Here is a 23055-nt window from a genome sequence, read left to right on the forward strand (position 1 = left end):
AGAGGAAGCCCTCAGTGCCACTTTAAGTCAATAGCCGAGGTAGGTGTTTTCATTGCATTTGTTTTCACAGATGACAAAACTAAGACACTAGTAGAACCAGTGACTCAGGAGCAAAAAATACAATCTAGCACCAATGAAATCCAAATTTAGTGTGAGACCTAATGCCGTGTAGAATCTTCTAGAAGCTGTTGCATTTTAATGTGTTTATATTTTAAAATGGCATATAAACAAGTTTACAAATAATCAAGGATAAGTATAACCTGGTATTATAAAATAAAATATTTATAATATTAATATTAACACCCTCAAATCAACTTGCTATAGCATTTCAACATTAAAGATATTTTGTGTGGTTATTTCTAGCACAAAACACCCAAGAAAATAAATTTTTCACTTTGTTTTGTTTTGTTTTTCAGAGGAGAGCGTGAACACAGTACCCGACTACCACAAATTATGCAGTCGATTTTCCCATATTTTGGGAAATTGCAGAAGTCAGCACATCCCAAGTGCAATGGATGAGCCTCGCCCTGGGAAAACCACCTGCAGGATCATGGTATTTCCCCTGCCAGGTAACTATAAGAAAATGGTTGGTTTTTAGGTTGTACAATGGCATTGATGATTATAATTATTTGTGTCTGAGATGTTTTCTCCCAAAGAGGAATTAAAGCCAATGACTGATTATTTAAATGGCAAAAACTAAATACCATAATTCATAGTTTGTTCTCTATCAAATGAAATGACCACTGAACTAAATAGCAGGGTGAACACCAATATAGGAAGACATTTTCCATCATTATACTCAAGGTGAGTTAGAATGTGTAATTAAATTTTCATTAATATAAAGATAATAGATTTCATGTATTTCACAGATTACCTAAGAAGATAATCACACATTCTTTTCTTCTTCTCTTTCAATACCACTTCCTTTCCATTTTTTCTTTAATTTTTACAATAATACAATTACAATTTACTTTTTTTTAAAAGATTTATCTATTATTTTTATTGCAAAGTTAGATATATAGAGAGAGGAGGAGAGACATTGAGAAAGATCTTCTGTCTACTGATTCACTCTCCAAATGACCACAAGAGCTGATGCTGTGCTGATTCGAAGCCAGGAGCTTGGACATTCTTCCAGGTCTCCCACACGGGTGCAGGGTCCCAAGGTTTTGCGCAGTCCTCAACTGCTTTTCCAGGCCACAGGCAAGAAACTGGATGTGAAGTGGGGCTGCTGGAATATGAACCGGCACCCATATGGGATCCTTGTGCATTCAAGGCGAGAACTTTAGCTGCTGGGCCCCCTCGCTAGGCTCCAACTTACTTTTAATAACACATTTAATGCCTCACTAAACATAGCATTCAAGTTGAAAAGCAGAAACACTATTGTTTAACAATGTAGATATATGCTAAGACATTAAATCAAAAAATGTTAGTTTAATTCCTACACTTTATTCATGTCCCATATTAACTACCAGATATCAGAGAAAAATGTGACATTTTTCTCTTTGGGGTTGGGTTGTTTCCCTAGGAATTATAGTTTCCAGTTGCATTCATTTTGTTGCAAAAGATTGGATTTCATTCCTTTTTATGATTGAGTAGTAGTCTGTTGCTTGTATTTTAGTAAATAATACTGTAATAAACATATATAGAAAACAACTTTTTGAAATTGTTTCATGTTCCAAATCAGGTTAGCTATGCTAAATCTAAAGACTGGCACTGAGTCACTATGAGAATACAGAATAACTGAGAATAATGCCTACAAAACCAGTAAACGCAACACTTACTTTCACAAGGAAGGCCAAAAGCAAAATAAAGAGACCATAGACAAGATTACTTAAGGTTGATCCTGAATAAACTTCTACAATCACGAGCTGTTAAATATTGACTTAAGCCACACTCTCACATAATCCTATCATTATCTTGGGAATTATGGTAGATTGGTAGATATGAAAAAAAAAAAGGTGCAGGAATCAATGAGGCATTTAATAATATTCCTTATCAAATACAGGTAGCTATAAGAAAAAATAAAAGTAAGATCTAACCACAGTTAATCAGATCAAAAATCAGACAAGTTATTCTTTTTCCTAAACATGGTGAATGGGACTGAAATCAATCAGCTGGATGATTTCTAAGGATGCAAAAGACAGTACTGCGCCTTATCTATTTTTCTATTGTGTTGTTAAAACTAGGGACATCATTTATCAAAGTTACAAATGACATACAGCAAATGCACTATGTAAACTGATGTATGATTGAATAGCATTTTTGAAATAGTGATAGACTCCAAACTGTTAGCTGGTTTTGCGGTAGCCGTTAGCTCTTTTTTTTTTTTTTTAAAGATTTATTTTTATTATTGGAAAGGCGGATATACAGAGAGGAGAGACAGAGAGGAAGATGATTCACTCCCCAAGTGAGCACAACGGGCCGATGCTATGCCAGTCCGAAGCCAGGAGCCTCTTCCGGGTCTCCCACGTGGGTGCAGGTTCCCAAAGCTTTGGGCCGTCCTCGACTGCTTTCCCGGGCCACAGGCAGGGAGCTGGAAGGGAAGCGGGGCTGCTGGGATTAGAACCGGCGCCCATATGGGATCCCGGGCGTGCAAGGCGAGGACCTTTAACCACTTGTGCCACTGCGTCGGGCCCCGTTAGCTTTTTTCAGATGAACTCTTTTCAGTTGGCTGCAACAAGGCGAAACTCCAGATACAGGGAGCCACGCGGAAGGTTTTCTATTCCAGCAGAGGCGAAGGTCTTGGGGACTGAAGCGGAGGCAGAGAACAGGCAGGGGGAAGAGAGGCGTCTACTGCCATAGTGGCAGGAGGGGGTGCCAAAGGAAGGGAAGGCGGAGAATGAAGGAGAGCAGGGGGTGAGGTAAGGACCCCACACGAAGGGATTGCACGAGGAAGTATGTCTTTTTTTATAGCTGGAGGTGGGTGTCATGGGGCCATGTGGAATTGGTAGACAGGGCCACGGGCAGGTCAGAAGGCATTGGTGGACAGGGTTGTCGGGACCACAAGGGATTGGTGAGGGCCAGGTGGAGGGGCTATGAGGGGTTGGTGGATAGGGCTGTCAGGTGCATTGAGGTTACAGCGGATTGGATGGGAACAGGTCTTGTAACTTTACAAAGTTACAGCAGATTGGCAGACAACACAGTTTAGTCCTAAAGGGCACAGGGATTTTAAGGAAGCTGAGACCTAAGGGAAGAAAATATTTAAAATGATACTGAGAATAAAATGGCAGGCTTCTTCAAGGCCAAGGTTTGCGTCATTCCTCACATTCCCCCCTTTTGTCAGACATAAAAGTAAAGAGGCATCATTCTCCTCTGTAGCTTGGGCACAGTGTTCTCCAGGCGGTGGTCTCACAGTGGGTGGGGAAGTACTGGGGCATCTGAAGAGCCTAGTATCCCTGCATAACAAGCTTATTAAAATTTCGATTAGAAAAAAAAAAATGCCTGCAGCAGCCGCCTCCGCAGCACAGGTGTCAGGTGTCAGGTGTCAGGAGAGCTCCCAGTTTTGGGAAGTGTAGCGCTGTGTGTCCCTGGCAAGCAGGTACCACTCCCATAGGGTGAACTGCTCACTCCTAGCCTCCCACCCCGCAGTTCTGAGCGTGGGCGACCCACCAGGAGAGCTCTGAAAACTCCTGCATCACACTGACACGGTGAGAACCTGTCGTGAAGTCATTATAACAGGGCGCCTGGGTCACTCCTCCGCTAAGGGCCTGTGTGGGGGAGCCACACGGGAGCAGGGGCTCTGAACACCCACACACCACGAGTGGTGGATTCACTGCACAAGAGCCACGCCTGGAAAGTGCCTCACCCACAGTCCCGTGTGTGGAAGACGCACCAGGTGGGCCCTGAAAAACCCTGCAGTCCCTGACACGGAGAACGCAGGGAGAAAGCACATAAAACCTTCTAAGCCCTGGGGATTCCCGCACAGGGGGCACACCCAGAGAGCGCCTCCATCTCTCCACGCCCTGGGGTGTCACACCTGTAGAAGAGGTGCCCAGAGTGTGCCTGGAATCCACTGGGCCCCCAAGGTGGTGCTCTACAGCCCCGGGCCCTGAGAACGCACCAACGGTGCCTTGAAAATTACCACGCCCGGCAACACCACGCCTGCAGGCTCCAATCTCTACAGGAAAGCACCTGACAGCCCCTCAACACACGGGTCCATTTGCCCCACCAGAATACACCAACGCAATGGGAAAAACCACCAGAAAGAGTTGTGCTCCAGATGAAAGAGCCAGCACCCCACCAAACAAGGGCCAAAAGCCATTATCAATATCGGCGATGCGAGATGAAGACATGGAAGTGTTACCAACAAAGGAATTGATGAAAATAATGCTAAAATCTCTCAGAGACGTGGACACAAAGCTGGAAGACCTCCAGAACCGCATAATCACCGAAATACAACAAATCAAAACCAAACTGGATGCCCAAGAGAATAAAATTGAAAGCCTCATCAACAGAATAAATGCGGCAGAGGAAAGGATCTCTGAAACAGAAGACACACAAAATGAAGGTGTCCAGCGAATTAAACAGCTGGAGACAAACCTCAGCAAAACTAATAAAATGATGCAAGAGATGAAAGATTACCTTAGAAAACTGAATATTCGGATCATCGGCCTCCCCGAGGGAGTAGAAAGAGAATCTGGGATGCAAGCAGTGCTTGATGAAATTATACAGGAAAACTTCCAAAACACTTGGAACACAAATCCACCCCGCATACAGGACGGACAGAGAACTCCCAACAGACATGATCCAAAGAGATCTTCACCCAGACACACGGTGCTCAAGTTCTACTCCAATGAAGACAAAGAAGGAATCCTGAGACAAGTACGAAGTAGAGAAAAGATCACATACAGGGGAAAACCCATCAGAATCACTGCTGACTTCTCCGAAGAGACCCTACAAGCAAGGAGAGAATGGACAAAGATCTTCCAAGTCCTGAAACAAAACAACTGTCAACCAAAAATAATCTACCCAGCAAAGATCTCATTTGTATATGAGAACGAAATCAGATACTTCAATAGCAAAGAAAAACTAGAAGAATATGTCTACACAAAACCAGCTCTGCAAAGTCTCCTTAGAAATGCGCTAGTCCCGGACAAAAAGGAGGCAAATCACAAACAAAGTTGGCAAATAAGAAGGTCTCCAAACTAAAGGCCACACAAACAAGACAATTACATAGGCAACAACACACACACAACACAATCACATGGCAGGGCAAAATTGCAACCTCTCAATTTTAACTCTCAACACAAATGGTCTAAATTCACCAATCAAAAGACAGAGATTAATAGAATGGATCATCAAACAAGACCCAACCATCTGTTGCCTACAAGAAACGCATCTAACCAGAAAGGATGCAAAGAAACTGAAAGTGAAGGGATGGAAAAAGATATTTCACGCCAATAGACGAGAAAAAAAAGCTGGGGTAGCTATCCTAATTTCAGACGAAATAGATTTCATTCTAACTAACATCAAAAGAGACAGGGAAGGCCATTTTATACTGGTGAAAGGAATGATCCATCAAGAAGCAATCACCATCATTAATGTTTATGCACCGAATCTTAATGCACCTAGTTACGTAAAGCAATTACTTACAGACTTAAGGGAAGACATAGACACCCGCACAATTCTTGTAGGCGATCTCAACACACCTCTAACAACAATGGACCGGTCTACGAAACAAAAACTCAACAAAGAAACAACAGAGCTCACACAAACAATAGAACAACTGGACTTAGTAGACATATATAGAACTTTTTATCCTAAGGCCACAGACTATACATTCTTCTCAGCGGTGCATGGCACCTTCTCCAGAATCGACCACATGATAGGACATAAAGCGAATCTAAACAACTTCCAAAACATTAGTATCATACCATGTACCCTCTCAGACCACCATGGGATGAAACTGGAAATCAACAACTCAAAACTCCCCAGGAAGTATAGGCACTCTTGGAAATTGAACAATATGCTATTAAACGAACAATGGGTCAGAGAAGAAATTAAAGATGAGATAAAAAAATTCATGGAAACCAATGAAAACTCTGATACTACATTCCAAAACATGTGGGACACCGCCAAAGCAGTACTACGAGGTAGATTCATCGCAATCGGAGCGCATGTCAAGGCCCAAGAAAGACGCCAAATACAGGAACTAACCACACACCTCCAGGATCTGGAAAAACAGCAGCAGAAGAGTCCCACGCACAATAGGAAACAAGAAATCATCAAAACAAGGGAGGAGATAAACCAAATAGAAATCAAAAAAACTATACATAAAATCAACAAATCAAAAAGTTGGTTTTTTGAGAAAATAAACAAAATAGACACTCCACTGGCCCGATTGACCAAAAAAAAACAAGAGAAAGTGAGAATCAACAGCATTAAAGATGAAAAAGGCAACATAACAACAGACACTGCAATCATTAAGAAAATAATTAGAAATTACTACAAAGAACTGTACTCCCACAAATTTGAGGACCACCAAGAAATAGAAAAGTTCTTGGACTCCCACCATTTACCAAAACTCAGTCCGGAGGCAACTGCAGAATTAAATAAACCCATAACCGAGGTAGAGATTGAAACAGTCATCAAGGATCTCCCAACGAAAAAAAGCCCAGGCCCAGACGGCTTCACTACAGAATTCTACAAAACATTCCGAACAGAACTAACCCCAATCCTCTACAAGCTCTTCAAAACAATAGAGGAGGAAGCAACCCTCCCAAACTCATTCTATGAAGCCAACATCACCTTAATCCCAAAACCGGATAGAGAACCATCAGAGAAGGAAAACTACAGACCTATTTCTCTGATGAACATTGATGCTAAAATTCTCAACAAAATCCTAGCCAATAGAATTCAAAAAATCATCAGACAGATCATTCATCCGGATCAAGTAGGATTCATCCCTGGAATGCAGGGATGGTTCAACATTCGGAAATCCATAAATGTTATAAACCATATCCAAAAACTGCAAAACAAGAACCACATAATAGTTTCAATAGATGCAGAAAAAGCTTTCGACAAAATCCAACACCTCTTCATGCTAAAAACTCTAGCCAAAGTAGGCATAGATGGGAAAATCCACAACATAATTAAAGCAATTTATGAAAAACCCAACGCCAGTATCATACTGAATGGAGAAAAGCTAGAACCCTTCCCACTGAGAACTGGAACAAGACAAGGGTGCCCACTATCACCACTGCTATTCAACATAGTCCTAGAGGTACTTGCAGAGGCCATAAGACAAGAAAAAGAAATCAAAGGCATACGTATAGGAAACGAAGAAGTCAAGCTTTCACTATATGCAGATGACATAATCCTATACATAGAAAAACCAGGAGACTCAATACAGAAACTGCTAGAACTTATACGAGAGTTTGGCAGAGTGGCGGGGTACAAAATTAACGAACGAAAATCAACAGCCATAGTGTACGCAAATAACACCAAGATGGAAGAAGATCTAACCAACAGGATACCATTCAAAATAGCAGAGAGAAGTATGAAGTATTTGGGAATAAATCTAACCAAAAGTGTAGGAGACCTATTCGAAGAAAACTACAAACTATTTAAAAAGGAAATTGAACAAAACCTCAAAAGATGGAATAACATCCCGTGCTCCTGGATAGGCAAAATCAATATCATTAAAATGTCTATACTACCACAAGCAATATACATTTTCAACGCAATTCCAATCAAATTGCCCAAAACATTCTTCACGGAACTGGATACAATGATTCAAAAGTTCATCTGGAAACACAAAAAACCACGAATAGCTAGAACCATCCTGAAAAATAAGAAATTAGCAGGGGGAATCACAATCCCGGACCTCTGGACATACTATAGAGCAGTGGTTATCAAAACAGCCTGGTACTGGCACAAAGACAGAAAGGAAGATCAATGGAATAGAATAGAAGCACCAAAAGGGAATCCACACAGATACAGCCAATTAATCTTTGACAAAAAGACCAATGACAGCTTAAGCAAGTGGGAAGGACTCTTTAGTAAATGTTGTTGGGACAACTGGCTGATAGCCTGTAGAAACAAAAAGATAGACCCACATCTATCACCATACACTAAGATCCAATCTACATGGATAAAAGACCTAAACCTACATCCAGAAACCTTCAAACTCTTGCAAGAAAATGTAGGAAATACCCTGCAAGACCTAGGAGTAGGTACCGACTTTCTAAGAAGGACACCAAAAGCAATAGCAGTTGAGAACAGAATAAACAAATGGGACCTCATCAAACTAAGAAGCTTCTGTACAGCAAGGGAAACAATCAACAAAGTAAAAAAGCAACCCACAGAGTGGGAGAAGATCTTTGCACACGATATAGGCGATAGGGGGCTAATTTCCAGGATATACAAAGAACTTCAAAACAACCAAAAAACCAAAACAAACAAGCCACTCAAGAAATGGGCACGGGAAATGGGCAAACATTTCACAAAGGAACAAGTCCAAATGGCAAACAAACATATGAAAAAATGTTCCAGCTCCCTAGCAATAAGGGAAATCCAAATTAAAACATCGATGAGGTACCACCTAACACCAGTAAGATTGGCCCACATAAACAAGAACACCAACGACGCTTGCTGGCGAGGATGCGGGGAAAAGGGAACCCTACTCCACTGCTGGTGGAGCTGCAAATTGGTACAGCCTTTATGGAAATCAGTCTGGAGAACACTCAAACAACTCAAAATCTGCATACCATATGACCCAGCAATAGCACTCCTAGGAATATATCCAAAACACCTGTTTTACGACAAACCAACATGCATCCCTATGTTCATTGCAGCACAATCAGTAATTGCGAAAACATGGAAGCAACCGAAATGCCCATCAGCAGAAGATTGGATAAGAAAGCTTTGGTTCATCTACTCCATGGAATACTACTCAGCTATTAAAAAAAACAAAATGCAGTTCTTTGTGGCTAAATGGGCACAACTGGAAACTATAATGCTAAGGGAAAAGAGCGAATCCCAAAAGATTAGATACCACATGTTTGCCTTGATTTAACCTGTAATTTTTTTGTTTGGTTGTTTGTTATTTTTTGAACATGTCATTGATACTGTCTCAACCCAGATGTTTCGAAGAATGGAACTTGCATTATTTTTAACATATTGTTTACCCAATACTATGTCAATTAATTCCATAATGTTGTATAATGATACTGAGGCCTTGTTGGGGCTTTTAACTGACTGGATCTTTACTCTGTTAGACCTATCTTCAGACCATAGAAGGTCTCCCCAAGAGGCCACTGAACTTATCTGGACAATAAGACGCTGAACTTTATGCTAGGCTTGTGTTTGCAAGCAATGAATCTCAACTGAACTTGAACTATGGTTATGCAACAAGGTGGAGGAATCCACCATGGGGGGAGGGGTATGGGAGGGGTGGGGGGGATCCCCAGCGCCTATAAAACTGTACTACATAATATAATGTAAGCAACAATAAATAAAATAAAAAAAAAAAGAAAACAAAAATGCTTTGCATTTTAGTGCGGATGACATAGGAATGGAGCGAAGGGTTCCTTCTCAGAAGTCCTTTTGAAAAGGTAGCTCGTCCTTCCTGACGCCTGCAGAAATATGTAGTGTCGGAGGGTTGGTCCTGACAGGAGCTTCTTGGGTGTGCCTCTGTGGGGACAGATGGAGCGTCAGGGCAGATGTTGACCTTCTGCACAGGCACAGTATTCAACACTGGATGGAATGTCCACTTGGCTTTGGCAGGGTACTGGGGTCATTCCCGCTCAGCCCCAATACAAACCATTTGATATGATACTACCCAGGTAAATAAATGAAATTCCTTAACAAGTGATAAAAATAGAGGTTTAGTACATAGAACTCAGAGAGCAGTAATTGGCTTTTTTTAAAAGATCACAGATAAATGAAAAATATTGCCTTTGTTAGGGAACAAAGAAACAGGATACATGAGTGAATGTGTTGCATAGTCATTTTCTCTTTCATAAAAGACACAAGCATTCTGCTTTTGCTGCACATAGTTTAAAATAATCAAGAGAAGACACACAGCCTAAGAAGATTGTGGCAATAAAGTAATCTGTTGATTCAAAAAACGGAAAAAATAAAGCATGGAATGTTATGTATATTTAAAATAGCCAATATATGAGTATGAGGAACACATTGAAAATGAATTAGGAAATCAAACAAAAATATTCCTCTTGCATTAAATCTTTATGGTGGAACTAAATATCACCCACTAACAAAAATAAACTAATTCAAGAAACACTATCATATACAAAATATATTTAACACAATAATACTTATTAATTAAAATATTTGGATATAATAAATATCTGGAAGACTTTAATGAACACTTCAAACACTGTGTCTTTGAAAAATAAAGACTGTTATGGAGAAGAAATTGATTTCTTTTATGAAAGAGCAACAAGAAGGAAGATAGACAATTCTGATTAGGGAGCAGCACCTGTATTTCAGGTACTGTAAGTGCTTTATTTATGTTTTTCTTCTGGTTTTTTTGTTCGTCAAAACCTTCAGTTTTTCTGACTAACAAACTGAACTAAAACAGAAAAGGTTATGTTACTCTGTTAAGGGCATATGGTGTGTAAATAGCAGATTTGACCTTTGAATTCAAGTTTGTGTTAGGTTCCTTGGTAAATTAGTAAGAGCTAGACCCAGACTCACATCACTCCTCCGAAAGTAAAAGACCCCATCCCTCTAAGAAATAAACAGTGCATCTGAGAGCTTTGCTTGTTTCTTCATAGGTCTGGCACTCAAAACCTACAGGAAAGTCATCCAGTCATGCCTGAAATGGAACTTAACAGAATGATGTGAATTGCATACTCTCTCTGAAAGAAAACAGTTAGCATAACAATTTCTTTAGTATTCCTATATTGTCATTTTTAAAGGTTTATTTACTTTTATTTGAAAGGCAGATTGACAGAGAGATAGGGAGATAGAGAGATGTGCCATCTTCTGGTTCACTCCCCAGTTGGTTGCAACAGCCAGAGCTGGGCTTGTCTGAAACTGGAAGCCAAGAGCTTCTTATGGGGTCTTCCTCATGAGTTCAGGGGCCCCAGGATTTGGGTCAACTACTGCTGCTTTCCCAGACCATTAGTGAGGAACTGAATTGGAAGTAGAGCAGCCAGGACTCCCATCAGAGCCCTTTTAGGAGATGTTAGAGTTGTAAGCAGAGGATGACTTGGGGCCCCTACATTATCATGTTAATCTCTGTATATTTATGTAAAATAAGCTGTTGTCTTCTACTTAAAGAAATCATAGCCACTACATCATTTCCCACTGAGATAATTAATTATTTACAGAGTTGAGTGTGTGACTGAATGCTAAATGCTAATCATGGAGCAAAGGTTTTTCCTTGATAGGTAAGACATTGGTTAAAATGCTTGCATCCCATACAAGAGCATCTAAGTTTGACTCCTGGCTCTGTCCCTGGTTGCAGTTTCTGGTAGTACAGATGCTGGGAGGCAGCAGACGCTGACCACAGTAATCCTGCTCCTGCCACATGGATACAGAACCTAGGGTCAGTTCCCCACTCCAAGCTTGAGCTGTAGGGGCTATGGCAGTCATTTTAAAAGTTAACTCATTGTTAGAAACAATCTCTCTCTCTCTCTGAAAATTTGGTATTAAAATGAATTAATGCCAGTCATATGTAAGACTCATTTTTTCACTCATTTACATGACAATTACACTAATTTATTTCTAAGCTAGGCATGGTAGGCATAAAAAAGGCATTTTCAAAATGATTTATTTTTTTTTATTGGAAATTCAGATATAAAGAAAGGAAGATCTTCCATCCATTGATTCATTCTCCAAGTGGACACAAAGGCTGCCATGGCTGGAGCTGTTCCGAAGCCAGGAGCCTCCTCCAGGTCTCCCACGCGGGTACAAGGTCCCAAGGCTTTGGGCCGTCCTGCTTTCCCAGGCCACAAACATGGAACTGAATAGGAAGCGGGAGTGCTGTCAGGATTAGAACCAGTGTCCATATGGGATCCTGGCACTTCAAAGCGAGGACTTTAGCCACTAGGCTACTGTGCCAGGCCCCCCAAAAAGGCACTTTTGCTTTCAATATAGTTTACAGGGTCTCCTCAACTTACAATCATTGTTTAATGTTGTTTTTACATTCTCGCCTTTAAAATTTACTTAGATATTTGACAGAGTTCCAGAGAAACAAAAAATCATCCACCTTCTGGTTCACTTCGCAAGTAACTGCAATGTGCAGGGCTGAGCCAGCTGCAACCAGGAGCCAGGACCCTTCTCCAGGTCTTCTATGTGGGTGACAGGGGCTAAGCATCTAAGCCATCCTCTAACACTCTTCCCAGTTCACCAGTGGGAGCTGAATCCAAAGCAGAGCAACTAGGAATACAACAGTCAACTTCTGCTGCTTTCCTGGGTGCATAGGCAGAGAGTTGGCAATGTAGGCAGATGCTTAAGCTTATATAACACAGCACCAGCCCTAGCAAAATTATTTTAGAAATAGGTTAGAATTTAAAAGGACCAAGATAACTCGGTACGAAAGTTTCAGAAAACCAGAGATATAAAATAAAATGGATCTTTACATAAAATATTGCCAGGCTCTCCTGTTTAGCAAAACAGGTGACATAAGAAGAATGCCACTGATGTCATGACTGTGCTAATAATCTAAGCTGCCAGTTCATGAACATTCCATAGAGTTGTCTGGCACTCAGGCATTTCATATAATCTGAGCTCATGAATACAACAGAGAATATGTCCATGCTCATACATAAGATCAAATTAATCCAGATTCTTTGGTCCATATTAATATTCCCTGACAACAAAAAGAGATTTCTACATATATTTGGCTAAATTTATTGTTCGTTTCTATGAATATACTAGAAAAGTTCATGCAATTGGAAAAGCAAATATCTAAAGGTCTGACTGGGTCTTTTCCAACTTCAATAACTTAAATTTAAGTTGGAGAACGACTTATGAAGGAAGGACAAAACTATGGATAATTCATTGCATTTGCTTTAAATTAATAGTAAGAAAAATGACAGACCATGTGCTGCAAGATTCTGCCCATTATATTAGCCTGAACGGCATGAAAAGAAATGAAGAAAACAGTGAGGCCATCTAGAATTGCTCTGTTAGTCATGAAAAGACATAAAATTTGGCTCCATGGGTCAACATTGTGGTACAGTGGTTTAAGCTACCCTTTGCAGTGCCAGAATCCCAGGCACTCTGCTTATAAGCCACAAAAACAGACGATGGTTCAAGAACATGTGTCCCTGCCACCCATCTGAGAGACCAACATTAAGTTCCTGGCTCCTGACCTCGACCTGGTCAGGACTTTATCTCTTTCTCTCACTCTATTTTCTCCCACTTCCCTCTCTCCCTCCCTTTCTCCCCCTTTTTCTGTCTTGCTGCCTTTCAAATATCTGTATATATATTTAAAAATCTACTTTTGAATATGATTTGAGAATATAAGGGGAGGGTGACTAGAAGAAAAAAGAGTATAAACACAATTTACTCAATTATTATTTTATTGAGAGATTTATGTGGAGGCAATAGAGAAGGTTAAATACAAAGGTAATTAGTAAATGTTGGTATGATTCTGATGTAGAGAATATAGGAGTAGCCACTAATTGTGATCAGTGGTAACGGAATCATATTTGACAAAAACCCAATAGAACACCTAAATGGAAATATTAATTTTTAAGGGCTAGATGTTGAATATAGTTATCAATAACTGAAGCCTTTAAAATCTTCCAGGGACTGATCATTATTATCTAGTTATAAAGTCAACACACTTTCTGTAAATCATGCTTCATAATATCTATATGTTTGAAACTTTGTAAATCAGCATCAATATGGAAAACTTAAGCAACTAATCTTGATAATTCCCATCGACAGAAATGCAATTGCTTCAGAATTATAAAGGATTTTATGTGTAAATCTAGGAAGCCCAAGAAGTAATTGAACAGTAGAAGTTCCTCAGGAAAAGGTTCCTGTTTCTAAATATTCTTTTCAAGAAGCTAAAAATACCAAGTTGTAAAATAAGAATCACACAGTAATAGCGGAGCCAATTTGGTTGTCAACAAAAATACTCAAAAATAACAGAAAAAAATTCACCCTTTGTACAAACAAAAACAGATTTATCAAAGATAAACAATAACAGTGTAAAATAGCCCGATGTTGCCTCAAGCCTTACTAATTTGTTGTGCAATAGGAAATTTAAAGAGCTAGATTTCATGAATGAAAAATTGAAGGTAATAATTTAGCATCATGTTATACCAGAAAGCTTGGGGCAAACAGAAACTGGGGGATAGCACACATTATTCACTTTTTAAACAACCCCTTTCAATTAAGTCAATGCACTCTCTGATGATAATGTTGCTTTAAGGTGATTGTAAGTCATCTTTGAAGCAGTTTCTCATAAAGCACTTTCATATTTTAGAGATGACTTAACCTTGAATATGTTCCTTCCAAACATGGTCTACTACTCTGTGAGAAGTCACATGGAATGTTGTCAAATGTGTCGACTGAAGTGTGGCTTAACCAGTCATTTAACAGAAACACTTTTGATAACATTTTAGATTGAGGGTTCCTGATCTGAAGTCATGACAATGGCACATACTTTGTCACTGATAAAATGACAGAAGAATACAAACAGCCTAATGAGATGCCCTCAAATAGTGCCATTGTCTCTCCTGATTTTTCCATCTGGGCTAACAATAGCAGTTTTTGAAGAAAGAAATTGTTTTTAAATCTCAGTAATAAATCTCAACTCACATATAGCACTTTTGCTTTCGCTTTTCCTCAGGGAAGATTTTGTCAAGTCATGCATATCTTGGAACGATTGATTTGCAGTGTCTTTATGCCCTCTGTCAGGGGATCTAAGCAGAACACACTTGGCTATAAACATTAACACTTTGCACGGTGGTGAAATTTAATTTCAGCTTTCCTTTGTTTTTGTATGAGTCAGGTTAGGCCAAGTTATACTAAGCTGGGTATTCACAGCCTGAGACTGCTGTGAAAGTCATTACCCAGTGTTGGTGGCCATTGTGGCAGAGGAAGAAAAGGAGTTCAGACGAATCTTTCACAAGAAAGTAAAGATTCTGTTTTGATGGACCCATGACAATTCTGATTATGATTCTTGGTTTGAATCAGATGGTGAGGGAACATAAAGCACATTCTTATCATGCCTCCAGGAGGTGGAAAGTGGAACCATTTAGCAAATGGCACAATGACCACAGTTCCAAATTAGTATATGCACACATTACATGTATTGAGCATATTTGCCAACAATCTTGCACGTGAAAAAAAAAACTTTCCTTTTATATCTGCCTCACATTCCCATTTTCCCAATAGTAAACCAATAAAATCTAACAATTACATGTAAGCTCAATCACTTTCAGACATTCAGTCAAACTAGCATATTTGTCATCTGTAGAACAAGACAGAGATAAGTACTATAAAAATCATAGAAGCATTTAAAAAAAATTTGGTATGTGCATTATCTTCAGGGCTTTCAAAATTTGTTATTGATATATAATCATTGTACAAACCTGTGAGCTACACAGTGATCATTCAATACAGGCAAATTCAGTGTAATGATCAAATTAGCACTTCAGTAACAATTTTGTTATTTCTTTCTGTTGGGAGCTTAAAAATTTGTAGCTTCTACTTACTTGTAAAATAGAAACCAAATTGTTTTGAACTATATATCTGCTGAATGTGGAACATTAGAATTTACTACTTTCAGGTATATATAATTTGTCTACTGTTAATTTGTTTGATACTTGAGTTTCAGTACCATAGAGTTAGAAATTTTTATCATTTACACGGTTGTTCTTATTCTTGTATGTAATAATCTCTTAGCTAGGAGATAAGATCCCCCTCCTATACGATAACTGATAGAAGGAAGTGAAGTACAATTAGATGAGACTCAAAGAACAAGATTTAATTGTGTAAAAAATATATATAAATACATGAAGAAACAGCACACAGCTCACAGTAAGAAAAGAAAATCAATGGAATATGCTGGAAAATTAGCTGAGCAAGGTAAATGGGCCTCCATGCAAGGAGTGCAAAGAGGGAGAGGAAGGTGTTGAGAAATAAGGAAATATCTCAATCTTACTATGTTCACAACCAATGGCAATTTTTTGCAACACATGCATTTATAGTATATTCAAATTTCAGTAATGTATTGAATATTTAACAGTTTGGGTCACCACGTTACATATTTTGTGTGCAACATTTTCTTTAACTCTCGTAATAATTTTACCAAGTTAGAAAGACTGTTATATTCATTTTAAATATGTGTGATGGATAAAGGGCATAGTAACTGAGCTTGTATTTAAGGAAGAAGGAATACATTCTTTGTTACAGGTAAAGTCAACACCTATGAGGCTGGTAATACACATGGATTTCGGGTCTGGCTGCTCCACTTAAGATCCAGCTCGTTCCTAATTGCCTGGGAAAAGCAATGGAAAACATCCTGGGTGTTTATGTCTCTGACAGCCACTTGGTAGACCAAGAAGCAGCAGCTCCTGGTTCCTGGCTCCTGGCTTCAGTCTGACTCATTGCTGATCATTGCTGCCATCTTGGAAGAGAAACAAGGGGCTGAAGCCCACTCTCCTTTTCTCACTTTCTCACTTTCAAAACAAATAATCTTAAAAAAAATAAAAGAACATAAACTAAGATCTTTCTTATATTCCAAATGAATGCTCCTAACAATTATACTGTTTCAAAATATTTCAAAGGCATGTACGTGTATATGAGAGAGAGAGAGGGAGAGAAATGCGAGTGTTTACTGTTTCCCCAAATGTCTGCAATGACCAAGGCTGGGCGAAGCCAACATCATAAGCCTGGAAATCCATATGTCTCTCCCATATAGGTGGAAAGGCTCAAGTTCTCAGGCAATCTTCCATTGCCTTCCCAGACAGATTAGCAAGCAGCTGGATCAGAAGTGAAGCCAATGGGACTCATTTTGAGAGGATTTTGCCATTATATTGGAAAAAGTAAACATTAAAAGTATAGTGATTATCTATTTTGTTTTTATTAGTAAAAATTTTTGAAATATTATTTCATTTACCAATCTACCTGACAAGTATGGCACATCAGACAAGAGGTATTTGGAAATGTATCTACTAATATGGAGCTATAATACAGTGAGATAGGAATACCATCAAAAGAACATTTCAAGACTATATTTGAGTTCAAATTGTCAGTGAGAGAAACAATTCCTTACTATTCTAGGTCTCTATGGAAGTCACAATATCAGTAATCTACAACATACAGAAATGAGAAACCAGAAAGTGAAATTTCATCATGTTAATTCATTCAACACCAAGTCAATAAAAAGCCAAACCAATTTTACAAACCTGTGCAGGTCGTGAGGGTTATCAATGTTGACAGCCAGCTGTGAGTCGATAAGTCCAAATTTAAGGTTTTTGATAGAAAGATAAGAGTGTGACTGTATACTCCTTCTATCACAAGTAAGTAGTGTCTGAACTGATCAATGAATCAGCAATTAGATTTAAAACACCTATTGTCAATAGAATTTTTAAATACTCAAAAACTAAAGCGGCTTTCTAAATTAGCTTATTAATGTACTTTAAGTCACTTCGATTATCTATTATCTCTCCAAAACGAAATCACCTTTAGCTCTTACCTTCTTTCCTCTTCACTATTTTCTCAGACCTACATTTTTATTGTAATCACCAAACAACCTACAAATTTTAAAACTGTTTTAGTTTGAAAATCCAATTCACAGAAAGCAATGTGATTATGATGTTAATTGTAAACCTGTTAATCTCTGTGCAAGGAATAATCTCAAGACATCTCTAGTGACCTATGTGGAGCTCTCTGCATATATATATATATATACACTCTATTATGCAAATACTGTAGACCAAGTGGCTGTGTTAATATTGAAATATCACACACTACTTCATCAGCAGACTATCAGCCCCAGCTTTATGGGATGTCCCCAACATCCTGCTGAACTCTTGCTTATATTTATATAATCAACCAAACGAAGATAATAATCTGGCACTCACAGTTTCTGGAAGGCTGCATGATTCATTACCAGGATGATCACACTGTAAAGTTCACGTTAATCCTCTTCTATGAGAATATGACAGCAGTAGAGTAATACCTGGGTGAAGGCTGGATTCTGGAGAGCTCTGAAAAATCAGATAGGAAAAATTTTAAAAACTCAACTTTATTAAATATACCACATGTAAATGATTAGAAATTGAATGGCTTGGAGCTAGTGCTGTAGTGCACTGAGTTATACTGAAGGTTTCTGAAGCTGGTAACCTATAGTAGACTGCGTATTTGTGTCCAGGTTACTCTTCTTCTGATTCACTTTCCTGCTAATGCATCTGAAAAGTCAGAGTATGATGACATAATTGCTTGAACTCCTAACACCCAAGTGAAACAAAAGGATGGAGTTCCTGGCTCCTGTCTTCAGCCTAGCTCAGCCCTGCCTGTTACAGCCAACTGGGAATTAAACCAAAAATGGAAGATTTTTCATTCTGGTTCTTCTCTGTCTCTATCTTTCCTCTCTGCCACCTAGCCATTTGAAATGAATGAATAATGAAAAAAACTAGAATTATTTAATTCTGATGTATCTAGCTGTTAATACTCTGATTATTTATGATAGTCTTTCAAAGTATTCTTGCCTTTTCCTTTAGCGGTACTCACATTTTTCTTAGTGCAAATTGATGTTTAGTTATACTACCGTTATTTTATTCCATAATGCCCTGTCTTTCTTGCTCCAGCTTTTGAAATCCTAAGAGTGGAAAACAGACAGACCTATGTCTACCCCTCCCTGAGCTGCCAAATATAATAAGCTATCTAAATTATTCAGCAGTTTCCAGAAACTATGGCGGTTTATATTTGAATAGCCAACCACTGCATTAGATTCAGATCAAAATCTCAGTAATTTATAAATATGAGTATCAGCTCTGAAATGTTAAAAGGCACAGTAAACAGGCTAAATATATTCTACACATAAAGTTATTGCAACAATCTCCCCCACATCACACAAACTTCCCAAGAGACACCCTAAATTAAGTGTCATCACTTCACTGAGTGCAACAGGTAAGTTCAAGTGGGATGAAGAGAATCAAAAACGAATTTCATTCGGCATCTCCTCTCAGCAGCATCTACGCCATCAAGATAGTGCCAGTATATATTGTACAAAGTGGACAATGGTTCTAAAAAGTGTGTTGGGTTTATTTATAGAATCTTCGTGGCACAAATGTAGTATTAAATGTAGTATTAAATACAAAGATAGGAACTTATATTTGTCTTGATAAAGAACCTCTCTCTAAGAAAAAGGCATGATGCAGAGGAAAGCTTGACTTGAGAAAATCTGTGTTTCTGCCTCTCATTCTATGTGCATCTTTAGGGTTCTAATGAGAAACCACATTTAGGTGAAAAAAAATTATTAGCCACTCTTTCCTAAGAGCGATTATATCAGAAATAAAAGGGATTATGGAAGTAATTATCAATACAAAAGACCAGAATATGACATTTAAAATGTTAAAATAGTGCAAACTTAACATGATTGTATTCTCCAAATTATAGGATATTTTTAGAATCATATTTTGCATTTTTTCATAAAATTCAAATAGATTCTATAATTTCAAAGATTTATTTTTTATTATTTTTTTATTGGAAAGGCGGATATACAGAGAGGAGAGACAGAGAGGAAGATCTTCCGTCCGATGATTCACTCCCCAAGTGAGCGCAAAGGTCGACACTATGCCGATCCGAAGCCAGGAGCCTCTTCCGGGTCTCCCACACGGGTGCAGGGTCCCAAAGCTTTGGGCCGTCCTCGACTGCTTTCCCAGGCCACAGGCAGGGAGCTGGAAGGGAAATGGGGCTGCTGGGATAGAACCGGTGCCCATATGGGATCCCGGGCTTGCAAGGCAAGGACCTTAACCACTGTGCCACTGCGCCGGGCCCTCAAAGATACTTTTAAAAAAATATTTGAAAAAAAGGATCTGAAAAGCTGAAAAAAAAAAACATTAAATAATTATGTTCCTTAAATTGGCCACCAGGCAATGAAGGACAGTGAGACAGAGAAATCAACTTAGTCCAGCAGGTTTTATACTAACTTGCTAGCCAGAAAAAGCTTCCAGAAGCAGTGCAAAATACAAATTGCATGGTGAGTTCACAATTCTTATAGGTGGAGAGATGATGATGGTGTGGAAAAGCCAACGACACTGGAGTTCATGGGGCAGAAAATCCAAAATTAAGAAGTTGACTAGGATCTGTACAAAGTTTTCTATTGAATTCAGTTAAGTACTGATTAAATCCGTACATGTGAGGAAATATAAAAGTATTAGGCAAAGATTCACAGGTCAGAGACAATGATGTCCAGAAATCACATGAGGTACCGACAACAGCACGGGGATTCACTACCCAGACTCTTGCACATCTTACGCATTTTACAGTAGTGAATATTGTGTAAAATTAAAGGATCCTATTTCACCAACAGGGAAATTAAACCTAAACTACTGCAGTTCTTATACTGCCTAACATTTAAAACAAGACCTGAGACAATCAAATGGACTCTATACAACCTCTCTCCCTGCCACTTTCCTTTCTTGCACACATATACACATCTCTAAGTTATCCATAAAACATGTAAATACCACACATACAATAAGTCAAAATTCATATTTGACATAAACTCAGCATTAACAGACAAATGAAAATAATCATAAAAAACAACCAGGGGAGGAAGATGGATAGGGATCAAGTTATTAAGCAATTGCCTGTGTTGCCAGCATCCCACATCAGTATTTCTGGCCTAAGTTCCAGCTATTCCAATTGTAATCCAGTTTTCTGCTAAGGAACACTGTGAAAGTAATTGAAGAAGAAGTAAGGGGCAGAGGAGTTGAAGGAAAAGAAGACAAAGATATAGACCAATGTCCTTGATGAACATAGATGAAATTATCCCACCAAAATACTTACAAATCAAATCCAAAAATAACAAAAAAAAAATCACTCATGTTGATCAAGCAGGATTTAGCCCAGGGGTGCAGGGATGGCTCAACATTAGCAAATAAATAAGCATAATATATCACATCAACAATATGAAAGACAAAAGCACATGATCATCTCAATAGTTATAGATGAGTCATATCATAAAACACAACATTGGGTTTTTGAAAAATTTGAACAAATCAGTATAAAGCAGCATACCTGAACATAAAAAAAAAATTTTACTATGTTTTACAGTAAGCTCACAATCAATAACTATATTGAATGAGTGAAAGAGAGAAACATTTCCAGTAATATACAGAACCAGAACAGGATTATAAACGGTGCCCATTTTATCCAATATAGCTCAGAAGATTTAGCTACAGCCAGTAGGAAAAAGAAACAAATAAAGGACATACAAATGGGAAAACAGGAGATTAAATTGTTCTTATTTGCATATCACATGATTCTTTATATAGGAGAACCTATGACTCCACCAAGTTGTTAAAAGTGACATGTGAATTCAGCAAAGTTGCAGCATACAAAATCATTCAAAAATCTACTATTCTTATATTCCAACAATGTTCCTGCTGAGAAAGAACTCATAAACACAATGTTATTCCCAATTACTAAAAAAAAAAAAAATTAAAGACCTTGAGATAAATTTAACTCAGAATGTGAACTACCTTTGCAATAAAAATTACAAAACACTATTAAGAGAAGTAAAAAACGGCACACAAAATGGAAATGTGTCCTTGTTCACAGATGGAAAAATTAACATCATTAAAATATCTATTCTATACAAAGTTGCTTGCAGATTAAATGCAATGTTTTAGCAGTATATCAATGATATTCTTCAAAGAATCAGGGAAAAAAATTCTAAAATTCTTAAGAAAACATAAGTGACCTTGAATAACTACAACAATTTAACAATAAAAACAAACTGTAAAGATCACAACACTAGGTTTCAGAGCATACTGCAGCACTACCATAACCAAAACAGCAACATTGTAGCCAAAAACACACATAGAGACCAACAAAAAAGACTGGAAACTCCATAAATAAATCCACGCAGCTACACCTAACTTATCTTTGATTAAGCACCAAAAATGCTTTAAATCCTTTGGATAAAAGACAATTAATCTCTTCAATAAGTAGTACTAGAAAACAACTTCTAAATGCAGACGTTTGAAACAAACTGTATATCTGTGGTTAGAACATTTAAGCTCATTATTTTAGATAGTTTAAAATACATGATAAAAATTGTTATTTGCTATATCACTATATCACCATACAGATATTAAATCTAAAAATGTTAAATTCCTACAAACAGAATGATGGTTACCATCAACAGGCAAAGGGGGAAGGAAAGGAAAAGCAGATGTGCTAGTCTATTCATTATATCTGACATATTTGGTCAAGCAGTATGTCTTCATCTTAACTAATTATAAGTGTAATTATCTTATTTAGGTAATACTTTGGGGTACTAGAGGGTTATCATTTCTGTATACTTTTTAGGGTGACAAATGTAACCCCTATTGGAGCTGAAATATATGCTTAGAGAGAGCACTAAAGCCAAAGACAGTCAAACATTAGCTCCCCTGGCAGACAGAGCTCCACAGAACTCTCTCCGATGTTTGAAAAACAAAACCAAATTAAACATTAGCCTTAATTGGCAGAGGAAAAAAGGAAAACACTCTGTCCTTAGCCATTTTTGCTCTGAAAAAAATAAAATACTGCCTAATTTTGTATAATTCAGCACTAAGGGCAGACATTCTTATTTGTTAAGATATTCCTATCCATAATGGAGTATAGCATCTGTGTATGCACGGGCATGTGTGCCCACATGCACCTGCTGGCGTCATCACTTCCAACGATGTAGCAGAACACACTGTATTACCTTTGGTCTCTGAAAATTTAGCAACAATTTGGCTTCTTTAAAAAGATAAGATGGAGAGGAAAGAAGAGACAGTTTTGTTAAGTTGAATCTCTATAACATCACTGTATAACAGAGGACACAACTCCATTTTTCACACTAGAATGTCTTGGTCTTTAGTCAAATTTTATTTTATGTAAAAGTACACTGGCAGCTGAGTT

At 38.3% G+C, this 23055-nt stretch overlaps 1 non-coding gene across 1 annotated transcript; it reads right to left on the bottom strand.

The window, feature by feature from the left end:
- Positions 1-413: 413 nt before the first annotated feature.
- On the bottom strand, positions 414-577 carry LOC121165496. Its single transcript, XR_005885275.1, has one exon. It is a non-coding gene; the product is annotated as a U1 spliceosomal RNA (small nuclear RNA).
- Between the last annotated feature and the right edge of the window lie 22478 nt (positions 578-23055).

This window comes from Ochotona curzoniae, unplaced genomic scaffold (genome assembly GCF_017591425.1).
Source record: "Ochotona curzoniae isolate NIBS_2020 unplaced genomic scaffold, NIBS_Ocur_1.0 contig_883, whole genome shotgun sequence".
Taxonomy (NCBI): Eukaryota; Metazoa; Chordata; class Mammalia; order Lagomorpha; family Ochotonidae; genus Ochotona; species Ochotona curzoniae.